This window comes from Rhinoderma darwinii, unplaced genomic scaffold (genome assembly GCF_050947455.1).
Source record: "Rhinoderma darwinii isolate aRhiDar2 unplaced genomic scaffold, aRhiDar2.hap1 Scaffold_303, whole genome shotgun sequence".
Lineage (NCBI taxonomy): Eukaryota > Metazoa > Chordata > Amphibia > Anura > Rhinodermatidae > Rhinoderma > Rhinoderma darwinii.
In genome coordinates, this window is record NW_027463299.1 from 24,187 (window position 1) to 44,295 (window position 20,109).

Genomic DNA, 20,109 nt, shown 5'->3' on the forward strand with positions numbered 1-20,109 from the left:
CCAGAAAAATGCAATGATTTTGTCAAGTTTTTTTTTTCCTATGGCGTTCACCATGCGGAATTTATGGCAATTATGTAAATGTATTTTTTTTAATGGAAAAATGTTGTCTTTTGTACTTTTAGTAAAAAAATGTGTACATTACATTTTTTTAAAAAATGGTTGGATCACTTACACAATAAACTGCAATACTATTGTATTGCAGTATATTGTGTTTTAAACCTCCTTTTAAAGGTTAACTAAACGTTCAACAAACTCCTGACATGTGAAAAAATTTGGGGTCCGAGCACTGAGACCACCACCGATCGATTAAACGTAGCCGCAGAAGCTCTCATGTCAGCACTGAGCCGCTTGCTTTCTATTCGGCTTTTCTCGGAAAGACGAGCAGTTGAAGTACGGACTCAATAGAAAGTCTATGAGTCCGTACTCCGATACATCGGCTTTCCGAGAAAAGCCGACCAGAAACTAAACGGCTCAGCGCTCTGATGAGCGGTTTTGCTGCTTCGTTTTATCGATCGGTGGGGGTCTCAGTGCTCGGACCCCCACCGAGCAAAACTTCTGACCTTTTACTATGACATGTCAGAAGTTTGCTTTATATGTCAGAAGTTTGTGGAACGTTTAGTTACCCTTTAAGCCTTGTCTCAAAAATCGGATGGATATATTGTGTATAAAACCATTGGGGACGACGAAACTATGATAACAGCAACAAATATACACATAATGGCAGGACTGGAGAGGATGTCCTGGATAATTATAGTAAACTATATATTGTACACATTGTATCTGTATTCGTAAGGATGGAGCAGCACATGGAAGACTCTATGGAAAACTATGAGGGTCAAAAAGAGCCTTTACAATGGAAGGTATAGACCATTTTCAAGATGTAATATTCTGGTTAGCCACCAGGAGTGGTATGAAGTTCCGCTAATGGCCCCGTATAGACCATTTACAGGTTGTAGGGATTTTACTTGACTACAGGATGTCACTGTGTTCTATTTTCTTTCTTTGTTACATGATAGTCTCTAATATTTCATTCATTCCTGATGGTCGTAGCTTCAACCATGTCTGGATTGGGCTCAGGGGGTGATTACATATCCAACTGCTCCTTTTGTAGAAAAAAAAAGCCTACAATCTCCTAAATGTGACAATTGGAGAACAAATATCCACACCGATTGGTAATGGAGGGTGAAAACATAAAGAAAAGTTCCTGTATTACCTGCTGGGGCCGCTGGAAGACTGTGCAGGCGGAGAACTTAGTGTAACAGGCTGATTTTTATTCTGCGGTTGTGATACAGGAGCTTAAATTCCTATTACACGGCCCGATCTGGACCATGAAAAGAAGCGCCGATCAATAATGTAGCTTGGTGCTGGTTTGCTCCTTTCACAAGGAGAAACAATCGGTTATGTATGGGGACAAGCGCTCGTTACTCCGATCGTTCGTCCCTATAGATTTCTATCATGTGCTGCCAACAACGATAATATTTACTGCTGCATAAACGAGCAGATCAGCCGATCGTACATCGGCTGATCATTGTAAGGTTCACACGGGGAAATGGTCGGGAACAATCGTTGATATGAGCGCTCGATTGCTCGATCATTGGCCCATGTGAAAGGGCCTTTTTCTTCATTATAATCCTTTGTTACCAAACAGGGAGGATATGTGATGATTTTGCAAAAATATTTTTAGGAGGACTTCTGCATTTGGCTCTGACTTTCAGCCAAACACGGGAATTTTTATCGATTTTATTTTTATAAAACGACTTTGATAAAAAATTGTATGAAATCACCCATGAGTGTAGAGCGCTGGGTGGCATTTTCACAATGTGGCAGATTTCTACATTTGGAAAATGTATGGGTATGAGGGTATTTGATTTTTTTAATTATTATTATTTTATATCTCAGGTTTTATTTGTGTTGTCTGTCAAAATTGTGAAAATTGACCCGGCAGTAAAACGGCACGACATGTAACAGTCATATCCTTGGTAGTGAATAGGTTAACTGCATATGTCCTGTTTTGTGTTTTGCATTACAAATGGGGACAGAAACTTATAGATAACTGTTATGCCGTTATAGTGTTTAGACCGAATATATTTTTTTTCTCAACAGACGATTGCAGCAAAGGAAATCTTTCATTGCCAGATTCCGAATTGGAAGAAAAATATTACAGACCATATTCTCCAGGAGAAAACCTAATCACCCAAACGATTTATCGAGGAAATCACAGCCGAGATATGTTGTCTAATCCTTTTAACCAAGAACCACTTTCTCCTCATAGATCGGATATAATTACCGAACACGGAGGGTGTGAATTATTTCCTTGTTCAGAGTGCGGGAAATGTTTTACACGGGAAGCACATCTTCTTAATCATGAGAAGATGAATCCAACAAAGAAAATGATCGACTGAAGCACAACAAAAATGATAGCAAAAATACAAAATTTTATTGACATGAAACCATAACAAAGGTTAAAACTGGAACAGGGAATGAGTCACTCAATAAAAAGACATCAACCACAAACATGTACCGGATGTAGATGTGACATGAATCTATACAAGCTTGTTAATTTGTTGATACAGCAAAGGTAGAATAGTATACGTGCCTGTGCGGACCTGTAGCTGATAAAGCCTAATGAATGATGGCAAAAAGAAGGTCAACAGGGGATAGAATGCATGTATGTACTGCCTGGGTTGCCTCTATGAGAGTATATGTGTGGCAACAGTTATATGCAGATACCTGAACACAGTGATTGTCTATATATGTATGATAGCCTAGTATATGCCATGGTGTGTATTACAGGATCAGTGCTACAAATAACATACAGCATTATGCATAACCGCACAAAGAGGTAACAGGCCAGTACCAGGCAAGAAAGACAGTAATAGCTGTACAACACACCAGTAGACATGAAGAGGATGTCTGGACCCGACGCGCGTTTCGGCAACTGCCTTCGTCCGGGGTTAGGGTCAAACTGCTAAAATCTACCTATATATGGAGCGTGGCTCAGGTGTTTGCAATAAGAGAAAAGAGGAGGAGGCATGATCAAATGACAAGAAAACGGCGTCTGGTGCGGGGTACCAAGATGGCGCTGCCCCACTTCCGGTCCGCGTCATCAGAGAGGATGTGGGGCGGCGCGGACTAACCACGCCCCCCACACATCTTACTCCGAGTCCAGACAGCGGTTTGGAAGAGGCCAGGGCCACTCCCCCCTCGGACATAGACATCTGATCAGGATGTCATGAACACCAGCGCGCAATCCATCATCGATATGTGCCAGAAGGAAACAAGGAAAAGAGCTTACGATCCGAATGGTTTGCAGCGTATTATGTATTATTGGAAATAAAAAGTAGCAAACAGCGGCTTCTTGTGCTGTAATTTATGTGATGTGTAACATGGAAGAGAAGGAGGGGGAAAGGGGAGGAGGGGGGGGGGATTGGTTGTGATGTTAAACAATAAATGAATGCAACCTGGCAATGGTGAAAGTGATGAGGTGAAAGAATATAATGAAGAGTGTGAATGTGAAGAATTGAAAATGAAATTGTTATGAATGTAAATGATGATGAATGTGAATGCGTGAATGAGGTGACAAATATGAAGTGTGATACAAGTGAATTATACTGGGAATGTGATGAAACATAGTGAAAAACAAAAAAATCAAAAAAATCCGGTTGATGTGTATATGAAAATACAAGTGTAGTGGACACACGATTATATTATAACAGTCAATACTAGGTAACACCTAAATACTAAGTCCAGAAAAACATATTGAAGCCACATGTATTAATACAAAAATACAATACAAACCAATGTCTACACATATAGCAGACAGTATATATATCACTTTAAGTTCTCTATGTTTGTAAAAACTAAACATATGTAATTGTGCCTAATAGAAACTACTAATAGCATTAAATAATTTAATAAGGAACAAATGCACCAGAACATATTATACCAAAGTACAAAAATAACGTATTGGAAGTGAATTATACAAAAATAAAGGATCAAATGATCCATACAAAAATGGAAATAAATAGTAGATGAGTAATATGTAATATGAGATGCAAATGATACCATATATACATAATGACCAATGCAAAAAATGTATATAAAACGCAGTATAGTATATCTTGTTTCCTCTTAGAAGAAGCGAAGAATGGACCGCAAGATGCCTCCTCAGATGAACTCAATAGAAGAATATCATGATTCTGTATATAAGGAAAACACAACAAGAGAGGGTAGTTAATTTCTAAAATGTGACAACAGGGATGAGGAAAAGATAAAAGCCAAGACCCACAAGGAGTCAATGGTTACAAAAACGAAACAAAGCTCAGGGATTCGTTTAATCCATGTGGAGACATTGTCCCAAGGGTCCAGATCCAACGAGACTCACATTGTGCGAGTTTTTGTTTGGTGGCCCCGCCTCTCGTACCACATATAATATGGTCAATCCCTCTCACCTTCAGCTTGGAGGGATCACATGAGTGGTGTGTTCTAAAATGTCGGGCCACAGGTTTCAACATCTCCAAAATTTCTGCCCCTGCTGCTCGCTTTATATCGGCCATATGTTCACGTACCCGCACCTTCAGCTCTCTGGAAGTAAGACCAATGTAAATCTTCGGGCACGGACATACAGCGTAATATATAACGGCTTTGGTAGTACATGTGATGGAATGAGTGATATTAAAAGTTTTACTGCCAGATACATCGGTGAAGGTAGTGACATCTTCTACATTAGGGCACGCTACGCATCTTCCGCAAGGCTTACATCCCCATCTTGGACCCTTGGTCCCGAATGGATATTTATTTTTTATTGGGTCATAGAAACTTCTTACAAGATGATCTTTTAGATTTTTGGATCGTCTTGCAGTCACAGAGGGATATTTTGTGATGAATCTGTTTAGGGAGGGATCGGTCAGGAGGATCGGCCAGTATCTTTTAAGGATTTCCTTCATTTGAGGCCATCGGGAATGGTATCCTGTAATGAACCTGACCTGGTTCTGTTTCTCTGCCTTCTTTTTGGGGAATAGCAGATCATCCCTAGAGGTCCCTTTTGCCCTACGATAGGCTTTTTTGATGGATCTAGCACTATATCCTCGCTCTAGGAAACGATGTTTCAAATCTGCTGCCTGTTTCTCAAATAACGAGTCAGAGGAACATATCCTCTTAATTCGTAAAAATTGTCCAATGGGGACCGCTGAAATGGTCTGTGGGGGATGAGATGAAGAAGAGTGGAGCAGTGCATTCACAGAGGTTTCCTTGCGAAAGACATCACTATGTATAAAGCCCTTCTCATCAGTGAAAATCTTGACATCCAAAAAGTCCACACAACTAGGATGTGCTTTATGGGTGAATTTGAGGTTTATATCATTCATGTTGAGCCCAACCATGAAGGAATCCAGGTCTGCATGTGTGCCCTTCCAGATGACCAGAATGTCATCAATGTAGCGGGCCCAAATGAGGACCCGCGCCATTGATTCCTCCCGGTCATCTGAAAAAAGATTCCTCTCCCACAGCCCCAGGAAAAGGTTAGCGTAAGATGGTGCACACGCTGCCCCCATGGCTGTTCCCTGGAGCTGTAGGTAGAAGTAATCATTGAACACAAAGAAATTGTGTGTTAGGATGTATTCAAGCATCTGTGCAATGAATGCACATAGTGATTTGTCAAGTTCTGATATTGACAAAAAATACTGGACTGCTCTCAGACCATCTTCATGCTTGATGCATGTATAGAGAGACTCTACATCGATGGTGACTAGGAGCATGTCACCATCAATGCTGATGCCGCTGATCTTCTGCAAAAGATCAGCAGTATCGCGAATATACGATGGTAAATTGACCACCAGATTTTTTAAATGGTGGTCAATGAATCTGCATATCCCTTCAGTGAGGCTGCCCCTGCCTGAGATGATAGGTCTCCCTGGTGGAATCCTCTCATTTTTGTGGATCTTAGGCAGCAGATAAAGGGTGGGAATTGTGGGTTCGTCAATTGAAAGTGCCAAGTGGAGTTCTTTGGAGATGACATTATCTTCCACTGCCTGAAGAAGTTTGGCCTGCAATTCCCGTTTAAAGGCCGACAGAGGATTGAAAGTCAACCTCTTATAGCAATATTTGTCTCTCAGTTGTCTATTTGCCTCTGCCTCATACATGACACATGGCCACACTACCACATTACCCCCCTTTATCTGCTGCCTTGAATACCACATCTTTGATTTTTTTCAATTGTTTTAAGCTGTTTCTCTCTAGCACAGTTAAATTGTCACATTTAATGTATCTTGGGATGTTATGAAATTCTTGAGTTACAGATTTAATGAAGAGGTCCACCGCGGGGCATAGACTAAGGGCAGGGAAGTTTTTTGATTTTATCCTAATGCATGCAGGAATATTACCTGCAGTTTCATCAGTGTTATGTTCTCCCAGCAAATCTTCAAGCGCCTTGAGTGCCTGCTGTTCCTCAGATGTAGGAAACAGATCCCTGTCCACTGGTTTATTGAACCATTTGTTGAAAATGAGTGAGCGGCCGAAGATGTGTAAATCTTTTACTGCAGAAAATATATCAAAGGCAGCACTGGGTGAGAAAGTCAGGCCCTTGGCTATCAGTTCCAAATCAATTTTAGAAAATACATGTGATGACAGATTAATTACCTTTAGTTGACTACTCGGTTCTCGTGCATCTGGTCGTTTTTTATTGGCTGCTTGTCTTTGTGCCAGTTTTCTTTTAGGCCGAGTGTTAAAGGTAGATCTGTAGGGCATGGTATCGGTTTCACTCTGAGACGAAATGGAGGAGATGGAAGGGGTACGGTTGAGACCACCTAGGGCCTGGTTCCTTCTCCACCTGTATACTTTGTTATTTTGGAAGTCTCCAATATCTCTGGAAAATTTCCTGGACTTAACTTCCTGGATGTCTTTCTCCCACTCCACAAATTGGATATCAAGATTATGTTTGAATTTGGATATACCGTCAACAGACATGAGTGGAAACAATTGTGCCTGTACACTTTCGATCTCTACATCCATGGCCAGTATCATTTTGTGGTTGAGGTCAACCAGAAGTTCCATGAATTTTTTGGAGCCCTGGTTGCATACCTCTTCCCACTTGGAGATGAATTCTTCTTCTATGATAGGAAAAGATGGGAAGATCTGAATTCTTAGACCCCTTGGGACAAGGTCTCTCTGGATGTAATTTTCCAGGAAGGTTTTGTTCCACCACACTTTCATGCGGCGGTGCAATAAATTGGTATATTTGTTCTGAAGCTCAGTCACGTTTCTGCACACATTAAAACCATGTATTGGGGACTCATCCTTAAAAACCTGTTCCATCTGAGAACGCCAGGCACATTCCCTGGCTTTATAGTCCATGGGACCCGATGTACTGGACTCTGTGAGAACACAGAAAAAGTTAAGTATATACAAATACAATACCACCGAAAAAGGGCACAGACACAGAGTAATGTTCAATATAAAGCAACGTTGCTGAACAATATGAGATCTACTGTGTTTGCGTCCTAGGTAATGACCAAGATGACCTTGGTGCATCGATCAACAATTGATGAATCCAACAAAGAAAATGATCGACTGAAGCACAACAAAAATGATAGCAAAAATACAAAATTTTATTGACATGAAACCATAACAAAGGTTAAAACTGGAACAGGGAATGAGTCACTCAATAAAAAGACATCAACCACAAACATGTACCGGATGTAGATGTGACATGAATCTATACAAGCTTGTTAATTTGTTGATACAGCAAAGGTAGAATAGTATACGTGCCTGTGCGGACCTGTAGCTGATAAAGCCTAATGAATGATGGCAAAAAGAAGGTCAACAGGGGATAGAATGCATGTATGTACTGCCTGGGTTGCCTCTATGAGAGTATATGTGTGGCAACAGTTATATGCAGATACCTGAACACAGTGATTGTCTATATATGTATGATAGCCTAGTATATGCCATGGTGTGTATTACAGGATCAGTGCTACAAATAACATACAGCATTATGCATAACCGCACAAAGAGGTAACAGGCCAGTACCAGGCAAGAAAGACAGTAATAGCTGTACAACATACCAGTAGACATGAAGAGGATGTCTGGACCCGACGCGCGTTTCGGCAACTGCCTTCGTCCGGGGTTAGGGTCAAACTGCTAAAATCTACCTATATATGGAGCGTGGCTCAGGTGTTTGCAATAAGAGAAAAGAGGAGGAGGCATGATCAAATGACAAGAAAACGGCGTCTGGTGCGGGGTACCAAGATGGCGCTGCCCCACTTCCGGTCCGCGTCATCAGAGAGGATGTGGGGCGGCGCGGACTAACCACGCCCCCCACACATCTTACTCCGAGTCCAGACAGCGGTTTGGAAGAGGCCAGGGCCACTCCCCCCTCGGACATAGACATCTGATCAGGATGTCATGAACACCAGCGCGCAATCCATCATCGATATGTGCCAGAAGGAAACAAGGAAAAGAGCTTACGATCCGAATGGTTTGCAGCGTATTATGTATTATTGGAAATAAAAAGTAGCAAACAGCGGCTTCTTGTGCTGTAATTTATGTGATGTGTAACATGGAAGAGAAGGAGGGGGAAAGGGGAGGAGGGGGGGGGGATTGGTTGTGATGTTAAACAATAAATGAATGCAACCTGGCAATGGTGAAAGTGATGAGGTGAAAGAATATAATGAAGAGTGTGAATGTGAAGAATTGAAAATGAAATTGTTATGAATGTAAATGATGATGAATGTGAATGCGTGAATGAGGTGACAAATATGAAGTGTGATACAAGTGAATTATACTGGGAATGTGATGAAACATAGTGAAAAACAAAAAAATCAAAAAAATCCGGTTGATGTGTATATGAAAATACAAGTGTAGTGGACACACGATTATATTATAACAGTCAATACTAGGTAACACCTAAATACTAAGTCCAGAAAAACATATTGAAGCCACATGTATTAATACAAAAATACAATACAAACCAATGTCTACACATATAGCAGACAGTATATATATCACTTTAAGTTCTCTATGTTTGTAAAAACTAAACATATGTAATTGTGCCTAATAGAAACTACTAATAGCATTAAATAATTTAATAAGGAACAAATGCACCAGAACATATTATACCAAAGTACAAAAATAACGTATTGGAAGTGAATTATACAAAAATAAAGGATCAAATGATCCATACAAAAATGGAAATAAATAGTAGATGAGTAATATGTAATATGAGATGCAAATGATACCATATATACATAATGACCAATGCAAAAAATGTATATAAAACGCAGTATAGTATATCTTGTTTCCTCTTAGAAGAAGCGAAGAATGGACCGCAAGATGCCTCCTCAGATGAACTCAATAGAAGAATATCATGATTCTGTATATAAGGAAAACACAACAAGAGAGGGTAGTTAATTTCTAAAATGTGACAACAGGGATGAGGAAAAGATAAAAGCCAAGACCCACAAGGAGTCTTCTTCATCTCATCCCCCACAGACCATTTCAGCGGTCCCCATTGGACAATTTTTACGAATTAAGAGGATATGTTCCTCTGACTCGTTATTTGAGAAACAGGCAGCAGATTTGAAACATCGTTTCCTAGAGCGAGGATATAGTGCTAGATCCATCAAAAAAGCCTATCGTAGGGCAAAAGGGACCTCTAGGGATGATCTGCTATTCCCCAAAAAGAAGGCAGAGAAACAGAACCAGGTCAGGTTCATTACAGGATACCATTCCCGATGGCCTCAAATGAAGGAAATCCTTAAAAGATACTGGCCGATCCTCCTGACCGATCCCTCCCTAAACAGATTCATCACAAAATATCCCTCTGTGACTGCAAGACGATCCAAAAATCTAAAAGATCATCTTGTAAGAAGTTTCTATGACCCAATAAAAAATAAATATCCATTCGGGACCAAGGGTCCAAGATGGGGATGTAAGCCTTGCGGAAGATGCGTAGCGTGCCCTAATGTAGAAGATGTCACTACCTTCACCGATGTATCTGGCAGTAAAACTTTTAATATCACTCATTCCATCACATGTACTACCAAAGCCGTTATATATTACGCTGTATGTCCGTGCCCGAAGATTTACATTGGTCTTACTTCCAGAGAGCTGAAGGTGCGGGTACGTGAACATATGGCCGATATAAAGCGAGCAGCAGGGGCAGAAATTTTGGAGATGTTGAAACCTGTGGCCCGACATTTTAGAACACACCACTCATGTGATCCCTCCAAGCTGAAGGTGAGAGGGATTGACCATATTATATGTGGTACGAGAGGCGGGGCCACCAAACAAAAACTCGCACAATGTGAGTCTCGTTGGATCTGGACCCTTGGGACAATGTCTCCACATGGATTAAACGAATCCCTGAGCTTTGTTTCGTTTTTGTAACCATTGACTCCTTGTGGGTCTTGGCTTTTATCTTTTCCTCATCCCTGTTGTCACATTTTAGAAATTAACTACCCTCTCTTGTTGTGTTTTCCTTATATACAGAATCATGATATTCTTCTATTGAGTTCATCTGAGGAGGCATCTTGCGGTCCATTCTTCGCTTCTTCTAAGAGGAAACAAGATATACTATACTGCGTTTTATATACATTTTTTGCATTGGTCATTATGTATATATGGTATCATTTGCATCTCATATTACATATTACTCATCTACTATTTATTTCCATTTTTGTATGGATCATTTGATCCTTTATTTTTGTATAATTCACTTCCAATACGTTATTTTTGTACTTTGGTATAATATGTTCTGGTGCATTTGTTCCTTATTAAATTATTTAATGCTATTAGTAGTTTCTATTAGGCACAATTACATATGTTTAGTTTTTACAAACATAGAGAACTTAAAGTGATATATATACTGTCTGCTATATGTGTAGACATTGGTTTGTATTGTATTTTTGTATTAATACATGTGGCTTCAATATGTTTTTCTGGACTTAGTATTTAGGTGTTACCTAGTATTGACTGTTATAATATAATCGTGTGTCCACTACACTTGTATTTTCATATACACATCAACCGGATTTTTTTGATTTTTTTGTTTTTCACTATGTTTCATCACATTCCCAGTATAATTCACTTGTATCACACTTCATATTTGTCACCTCATTCACGCATTCACATTCATCATCATTTACATTCATAACAATTTCATTTTCAATTCTTCACATTCACACTCTTCATTATATTCTTTCACCTCATCACTTTCACCATTGCCAGGTTGCATTCATTTATTGTTTAACATCACAACCAATCCCCCCCCCCTCCTCCCCTTTCCCCCTCCTTCTCTTCCATGTTACACATCACATAAATTACAGCACAAGAAGCCGCTGTTTGCTACTTTTTATTTCCAATAATACATAATACGCTGCAAACCATTCGGATCGTAAGCTCTTTTCCTTGTTTCCTTCTGGCACATATCGATGATGGATTGCGCGCTGGTGTTCATGACATCCTGATCAGATGTCTATGTCCGAGGGGGGAGTGGCCCTGGCCTCTTCCAAACCGCTGTCTGGACTCGGAGTAAGATGTGTGGGGGGCGTGGTTAGTCCGCGCCGCCCCACATCCTCTCTGATGACGCGGACCGGAAGTGGGGCAGCGCCATCTTGGTACCCCGCACCAGACGCCGTTTTCTTGTCATTTGATCATGCCTCCTCCTCTTTTCTCTTATTGCAAACACCTGAGCCACGCTCCATATATAGGTAGATTTTAGCAGTTTGACCCTAACCCCGGACGAAGGCAGTTGCCGAAACGCGCGTCGGGTCCAGACATCCTCTTCATGTCTACTGGTATGTTGTACAGCTATTACTGTCTTTCTTGCCTGGTACTGGCCTGTTACCTCTTTGTGCGGTTATGCATAATGCTGTATGTTATTTGTAGCACTGATCCTGTAATACACACCATGGCATATACTAGGCTATCATACATATATAGACAATCACTGTGTTCAGGTATCTGCATATAACTGTTGCCACACATATACTCTCATAGAGGCAACCCAGGCAGTACATACATGCATTCTATCCCCTGTTGACCTTCTTTTTGCCATCATTCATTAGGCTTTATCAGCTACAGGTCCGCACAGGCACGTATACTATTCTACCTTTGCTGTATCAACAAATTAACAAGCTTGTATAGATTCATGTCACATCTACATCCGGTACATGTTTGTGGTTGATGTCTTTTTATTGAGTGACTCATTCCCTGTTCCAGTTTTAACCTTTGTTATGGTTTCATGTCAATAAAATTTTGTATTTTTGCTATCATTTTTGTTGTGCTTCAGTCGATCATTTTCTTTGTTGGATTCATCAATTGTTGATCGATGCACCAAGGTCATCTTGGTCATTACCTAGGACGCAAACACAGTAGATCTCATATTGTTCAGCAACGTTGCTTTATATTGAACATTACTCTGTGTCTGTGCCCTTTTTCGGTGGTATTGTATTTGTATATACTTAACTTTTTCTGTGTTCTCACAGAGTCCAGTACATCGGGTCCCATGGACTATAAAGCCAGGGAATGTGCCTGGCGTTCTCAGATGGAACAGGTTTTTAAGGATGAGTCCCCAATACATGGTTTTAATGTGTGCAGAAACGTGACTGAGCTTCAGAACAAATATACCAATTTATTGCACCGCCGCATGAAAGTGTGGTGGAACAAAACCTTCCTGGAAAATTACATCCAGAGAGACCTTGTCCCAAGGGGTCTAAGAATTCAGATCTTCCCATCTTTTCCTATCATAGAAGAAGAATTCATCTCCAAGTGGGAAGAGGTATGCAACCAGGGCTCCAAAAAATTCATGGAACTTCTGGTTGACCTCAACCACAAAATGATACTGGCCATGGATGTAGAGATCGAAAGTGTACAGGCACAATTGTTTCCACTCATGTCTGTTGACGGTATATCCAAATTCAAACATAATCTTGATATCCAATTTGTGGAGTGGGAGAAAGACATCCAGGAAGTTAAGTCCAGGAAATTTTCCAGAGATATTGGAGACTTCCAAAATAACAAAGTATACAGGTGGAGAAGGAACCAGGCCCTAGGTGGTCTCAACCGTACCCCTTCCATCTCCTCCATTTCGTCTCAGAGTGAAACCGATACCATGCCCTACAGATCTACCTTTAACACTCGGCCTAAAAGAAAACTGGCACAAAGACAAGCAGCCAATAAAAAACGACCAGATGCACGAGAACCGAGTAGTCAACTAAAGGTAATTAATCTGTCATCACATGTATTTTCTAAAATTGATTTGGAACTGATAGCCAAGGGCCTGACTTTCTCACCCAGTGCTGCCTTTGATATATTTTCTGCAGTAAAAGATTTACACATCTTCGGCCGCTCACTCATTTTCAACAAATGGTTCAATAAACCAGTGGACAGGGATCTGTTTCCTACATCTGAGGAACAGCAGGCACTCAAGGCGCTTGAAGATTTGCTGGGAGAACATAACACTGATGAAACTGCAGGTAATATTCCTGCATGCATTAGGATAAAATCAAAAAACTTCCCTGCCCTTAGTCTATGCCCCGCGGTGGACCTCTTCATTAAATCTGTAACTCAAGAATTTCATAACATCCCAAGATACATTAAATGTGACAATTTAACTGTGCTAGAGAGAAACAGCTTAAAACAATTGAAAAAAATCAAAGATGTGGTATTCAAGGCAGCAGATAAAGGGGGTAATGTGGTAGTGTGGCCATGTGTCATGTATGAGGCAGAGGCAAATAGACAACTGAGAGACAAATATTGCTATAAGAGGTTGACTTTCAATCCTCTGTCGGCCTTTAAACGGGAATTGCAGGCCAAACTTCTTCAGGCAGTGGAAGATAATGTCATCTCCAAAGAACTCCACTTGGCACTTTCAATTGACGAACCCACAATTCCCACCCTTTATCTGCTGCCTAAGATCCACAAAAATGAGAGGATTCCACCAGGGAGACCTATCATCTCAGGCAGGGGCAGCCTCACTGAAGGGATATGCAGATTCATTGACCACCATTTAAAAAATCTGGTGGTCAATTTACCATCGTATATTCGCGATACTGCTGATCTTTTGCAGAAGATCAGCGGCATCAGCATTGATGGTGACATGCTCCTAGTCACCATCGATGTAGAGTCTCTCTATACATGCATCAAGCATGAAGATGGTCTGAGAGCAGTCCAGTATTTTTTGTCAATATCAGAACTTGACAAATCACTATGTGCATTCATTGCACAGATGCTTGAATACATCCTAACACACAATTTCTTTGTGTTCAATGATTACTTCTACCTACAGCTCCAGGGAACAGCCATGGGGGCAGCGTGTGCACCATCTTACGCTAACCTTTTCCTGGGGCTGTGGGAGAGGAATCTTTTTTCAGATGACCGGGAGGAATCAATGGCGCGGGTCCTCATTTGGGCCCGCTACATTGATGACATTCTGGTCATCTGGAAGGGCACACATGCAGACCTGGATTCCTTCATGGTTGGGCTCAACATGAATGATATAAACCTCAAATTCACCCATAAAGCACATCCTAGTTGTGTGGACTTTTTGGATGTCAAGATTTTCACTGATGAGAAGGGCTTTATACATAGTGATGTCTTTCGCAAGGAAACCTCTGTGAATGCACTGCTCCACTCTTCTTCATCTCATCCCCCACAGACCATTTCAGCGGTCCCCATTGGACAATTTTTACGAATTAAGAGGATATGTTCCTCTGACTCGTTATTTGAGAAACAGGCAGCAGATTTGAAACATCGTTTCCTAGAGCGAGGATATAGTGCTAGATCCATCAAAAAAGCCTATCGTAGGGCAAAAGGGACCTCTAGGGATGATCTGCTATTCCCCAAAAAGAAGGCAGAGAAACAGAACCAGGTCAGGTTCATTACAGGATACCATTCCCGATGGCCTCAAATGAAGGAAATCCTTAAAAGATACTGGCCGATCCTCCTGACCGATCCCTCCCTAAACAGATTCATCACAAAATATCCCTCTGTGACTGCAAGACGATCCAAAAATCTAAAAGATCATCTTGTAAGAAGTTTCTATGACCCAATAAAAAATAAATATCCATTCGGGACCAAGGGTCCAAGATGGGGATGTAAGCCTTGCGGAAGATGCGTAGCGTGCCCTAATGTAGAAGATGTCACTACCTTCACCGATGTATCTGGCAGTAAAACTTTTAATATCACTCATTCCATCACATGTACTACCAAAGCCGTTATATATTACGCTGTATGTCCGTGCCCGAAGATTTACATTGGTCTTACTTCCAGAGAGCTGAAGGTGCGGGTACGTGAACATATGGCCGATATAAAGCGAGCAGCAGGGGCAGAAATTTTGGAGATGTTGAAACCTGTGGCCCGACATTTTAGAACACACCACTCATGTGATCCCTCCAAGCTGAAGGTGAGAGGGATTGACCATATTATATGTGGTACGAGAGGCGGGGCCACCAAACAAAAACTCGCACAATGTGAGTCTCGTTGGATCTGGACCCTTGGGACAATGTCTCCACATGGATTAAACGAATCCCTGAGCTTTGTTTCGTTTTTGTAACCATTGACTCCTTGTGGGTCTTGGCTTTTATCTTTTCCTCATCCCTGTTGTCACATTTTAGAAATTAACTACCCTCTCTTGTTGTGTTTTCCTTATATACAGAATCATGATATTCTTCTATTGAGTTCATCTGAGGAGGCATCTTGCGGTCCATTCTTCGCTTCTTCTAAGAGGAAACAAGATATACTATACTGCGTTTTATATACATTTTTTGCATTGGTCATTATGTATATATGGTATCATTTGCATCTCATATTACATATTACTCATCTACTATTTATTTCCATTTTTGTATGGATCATTTGATCCTTTATTTTTGTATAATTCACTTCCAATACGTTATTTTTGTACTTTGGTATAATATGTTCTGGTGCATTTGTTCCTTATTAAATTATTTAATGCTATTAGTAGTTTCTATTAGGCACAATTACATATGTTTAGTTTTTACAAACATAGAGAACTTAAAGTGATATATATATACTGTCTGCTATATGTGTAGACATTGGTTTGTATTGTATTTTTGTATTAATACATGTGGCTTCAATATGTTTTTCTGGACTTAGTATTTAGGTGTTACCTAGTATTGACTGTTATAATATAATCGTGTGTCCACTACACTTGTATTTTCATATACACATCAACCGGATTTTTTTGATTTTTTTGTTTTTCACTATGTTTCATCACATTCCCAGTATAATTCACTTGTATCACACTTCATATTTGTCACCTCATTCACATTCATCATCATTTACATTCATAACAATTTCATTTTCAATTCTTCACATTCACACTCTTCATTATATTCTTTCACCTCATCACTTTCACCATTGCCAGGTTGCATTCATTTATTGTTTAACATCACAACCAATCCCCCCCCCCTCCTCCCCTTTCCCCCTCCTTCTCTTCCATGTTACACATCACATAAATTACAGCACAAGAAGCCGCTGTTTGCTACTTTTTATTTCCAATAATACATAATACGCTGCAAACCATTCGGATCGTAAGCTCTTTTCCTTGTTTCCTTCTGGCACATATCGATGATGGATTGCGCGCTGGTGTTCATGACATCCTGATCAGATGTCTATGTCCGAGGGGGGAGTGGCCCTGGCCTCTTCCAAACCGCTGTCTGGACTCGGAGTAAGATGTGTGGGGGGCGTGGTTAGTCCGCGCCGCCCCACATCCTCTCTGATGACGCGGACCGGAAGTGGGGCAGCGCCATCTTGGTACCCCGCACCAGACGCCGTTTTCTTGTCATTTGATCATGCCTCCTCCTCTTTTCTCTTATTGCAAACACCTGAGCCACGCTCCATATATAGGTAGATTTTAGCAGTTTGACCCTAACCCCGGACGAAGGCAGTTGCCGAAACGCGCGTCGGGTCCAGACATCCTCTTCATGTCTACTGGTATGTTGTACAGCTATTACTGTCTTTCTTGCCTGGTACTGGCCTGTTACCTCTTTGTGCGGTTATGCATAATGCTGTATGTTATTTGTAGCACTGATCCTGTAATACACACCATGGCATATACTAGGCTATCATACATATATAGACAATCACTGTGTTCAGGTATCTGCATATAACTGTTGCCACACATATACTCTCATAGAGGCAACCCAGGCAGTACATACATGCATTCTATCCCCTGTTGACCTTCTTTTTGCCATCATTCATTAGGCTTTATCAGCTACAGGTCCGCACAGGCACGTATACTATTCTACCTTTGCTGTATCAACAAATTAACAAGCTTGTATAGATTCATGTCACATCTACATCCGGTACATGTTTGTGGTTGATGTCTTTTTATTGAGTGACTCATTCCCTGTTCCAGTTTTAACCTTTGTTATGGTTTCATGTCAATAAAATTTTGTATTTTTGCTATCATTTTTGTTGTGCTTCAGTCGATCATTTTCTTTGTTGGATTCATCAATTGTTGATCGATGCACCAAGGTCATCTTGGTCATTACCTAGGACGCAAACACAGTAGATCTCATATTGTTCAGCAACGTTGCTTTATATTGAACATTACTCTGTGTCTGTGCCCTTTTTCGGTGGTATTGTATTTGTATATACTTAATCATGAGAAGACACACACAGGAGTCAATGAGCCTCCATCTTCCGAATGTAGGAAATGTCTTACCCAGAACGGTGGTCTATGTAGTCATCTGATGATTCATAAAGGCAAGAAGAAGTTTTCATGTTCACAGTGTGGGAAGTTTTTCGCCCGGAAATCATCCCTTGTCTATCATCAGAGAAGTCACACAGGGGTGAAACCTTTTTCATGTTCAGAATGTGGGAAATGTTTTATCAAGAAATCAGATCTTGTTCACCATCAGAGAACTCACACAGGGGAGAGGCCGTTTTCATGCGCCGAATGTGGAAAATGTTTTATCCATAAATCAGTTCTTGGTGACCATCAGAGAATTCACACAGGGGTGAGGCCTTTTTCATGTTCAGAATGTGGGAAATGTTATATTAAGAAATCAGCTCTTGTTCAGCATCAGAGAATTCACACGGGGGAGAAGCCATACTCCTGTTCAGAATGTGGCAAATCTTTTACCATGAAATCAAGTCTTGCTGGACATCAGAAAATTCACACGGGGGAGAAGCCGTTTTTATGTTCGGAATGTGGGAAATGTTTTTCCAATAAATCAGATCTTGTTAAACATCAGAGATTACATACGGGGGAGAAACCATTTTCCTGTTTGGAATGTGGAACATGTTTTTCCGATAAGTCAAATCTTATTTCACATCAAAGGAGTCACACTGGAGAGAGGCCGTTTCCATGTTCAGAATGTGAGAAATCCTTTGCCCAGAAATCGGATCTGGTTAAACATCAGAGATTACATACGGACTGCAGGCAATTTTCTTGTTCGGACTGCGGGACAATCTTTACAGGAAAAAGAGATATTTTAAACACCAGATTACTCACACAAGGGAGAGACTATTTCCATGTTCCGAATGTGGCAAATGTTTCACCCGAAAATCAAACCTTGTCCATCATCAGAGAAGTCACACAGGGGTGAAGCCTTTTTCATGTTCAGAATGTAGGAAATGCTTTACCCATAAATCAGTTCTTGTTCACCATCAGAGAATTCACACGGGGGAGAAGCCGTTTTCATGCGCCGAATGTGGAAAATGTTTTATCCATAAATCAGATCTTGGTAACCATCAGAGAATTCACACAGGGGAGAAACCATTTTCTTGTTTGGACTGTGGGAAATGTTTTACCCAGAAATCAGTTCTTGTTCAGCATCAGAGAATTCACACGGGGGAGAAGCCATACTCCTGTTCAGAATGTGGCAAATCTTTTACCATGAAATCAAGTCTTGCTGGACATCAGAAAATTCACACGGGGGAGAAGCCGTTTTTATGTTCGGAATGTGGGAAATGTTTTTCCAATAAATCAGATCTTGTTAAACATCAGAGGTTTCACACGGGGGAGAAACCATTTTCCTGTTTGGAATGTGGAAGATGTTTTGCCCATAAGCCAAGTCTTATTTCACATCAAAGTAGTCACACGGGGAAGAGGCCGTTTCCATGTTCGGAATGTGGGAAATCCTTTACCAAGAAATCAATTCTTGTTAAACATCAGAGATTACATACGGACTGCAGGCAATTTTCTTGTTCGGACTGCGGGACAATCTTTACAGGGAAAACAGATTTTGTTAAACACCAGAGTACTCACACAAGGGAGAGACTATTTCCATGTTTCGAATGTGGCAAATGTTTCACCCGAAAATCAGTCCTTGTAGAACATCAGAAAATTCACACAGGGGAGAGGCCGTTTTCATGCGCCGAATGTGGAAAATGTTTTATCCAAAAATCAAATCTTGGTGACCATCAGAGAATTCACACCGGGGAGAAACCATTTTCTTGTTTGGAATGTGGGAAATGTTTTAATACGAAATCAAGTTTAGCTCGACATCAGAAAATTCACACGGGGGAGAAGCCATTTTCGTGTTCAGTTTGCGGGAACTGTTTTACCCTGAAATCCTATCTTATTAGACATCAGAGAATTCACACCGAATGTGGCAAAGAATTCACAGAGAAAGCAGGTCTCGTTGTACATCTAAAGGTTCACACGGGGGAGAAGCCGTTTACAAGTTCAGATTTTGAGAAATGCTTTACCGAGAAACCAGATCTAATTGACAATCAAGAAATTCGTATAGAGGAGAAGCCGTTTTTTGACCACATTGTGGGGGATATAAGTGCAGATCAGGTCTTTTTCCCACCCCAGATCTTTAACCGTGCAGACTGTTGACATCTCTGTTGACTCATATTGTTCCAGTAGTGGATTTTTTTTTCTTTTCTTTTTGTATTACGTTTATGAAGATGTTTCGGATGAACCTTGGATGATATTTCGATTATGTAATCATGTCATGCAAGATATAATTTAAAAATGAATCTGAAACTATGAGGCGGAATGGAGATAACCATGTCAATTTTTGTATATAAAGGAATGTTGTTGGTACACTGAATGTGAATCTGTAATTGTGTATGATCATCTACTCACAATATAAAACAGCTGTAGAAGAAGACAAGGTATATACATAATAGGGG

General features: G+C 40.6%; 1 pseudogene; it reads left to right on the forward strand.

The window, feature by feature from the left end:
• LOC142704282 (uncharacterized) overlaps nucleotides 1–19,810 on the forward strand; it is a 39,582-nt pseudogene extending 19,772 nt beyond the window's left edge.
• Nucleotides 19,811–20,109: the final 299 nt, after the last annotated feature.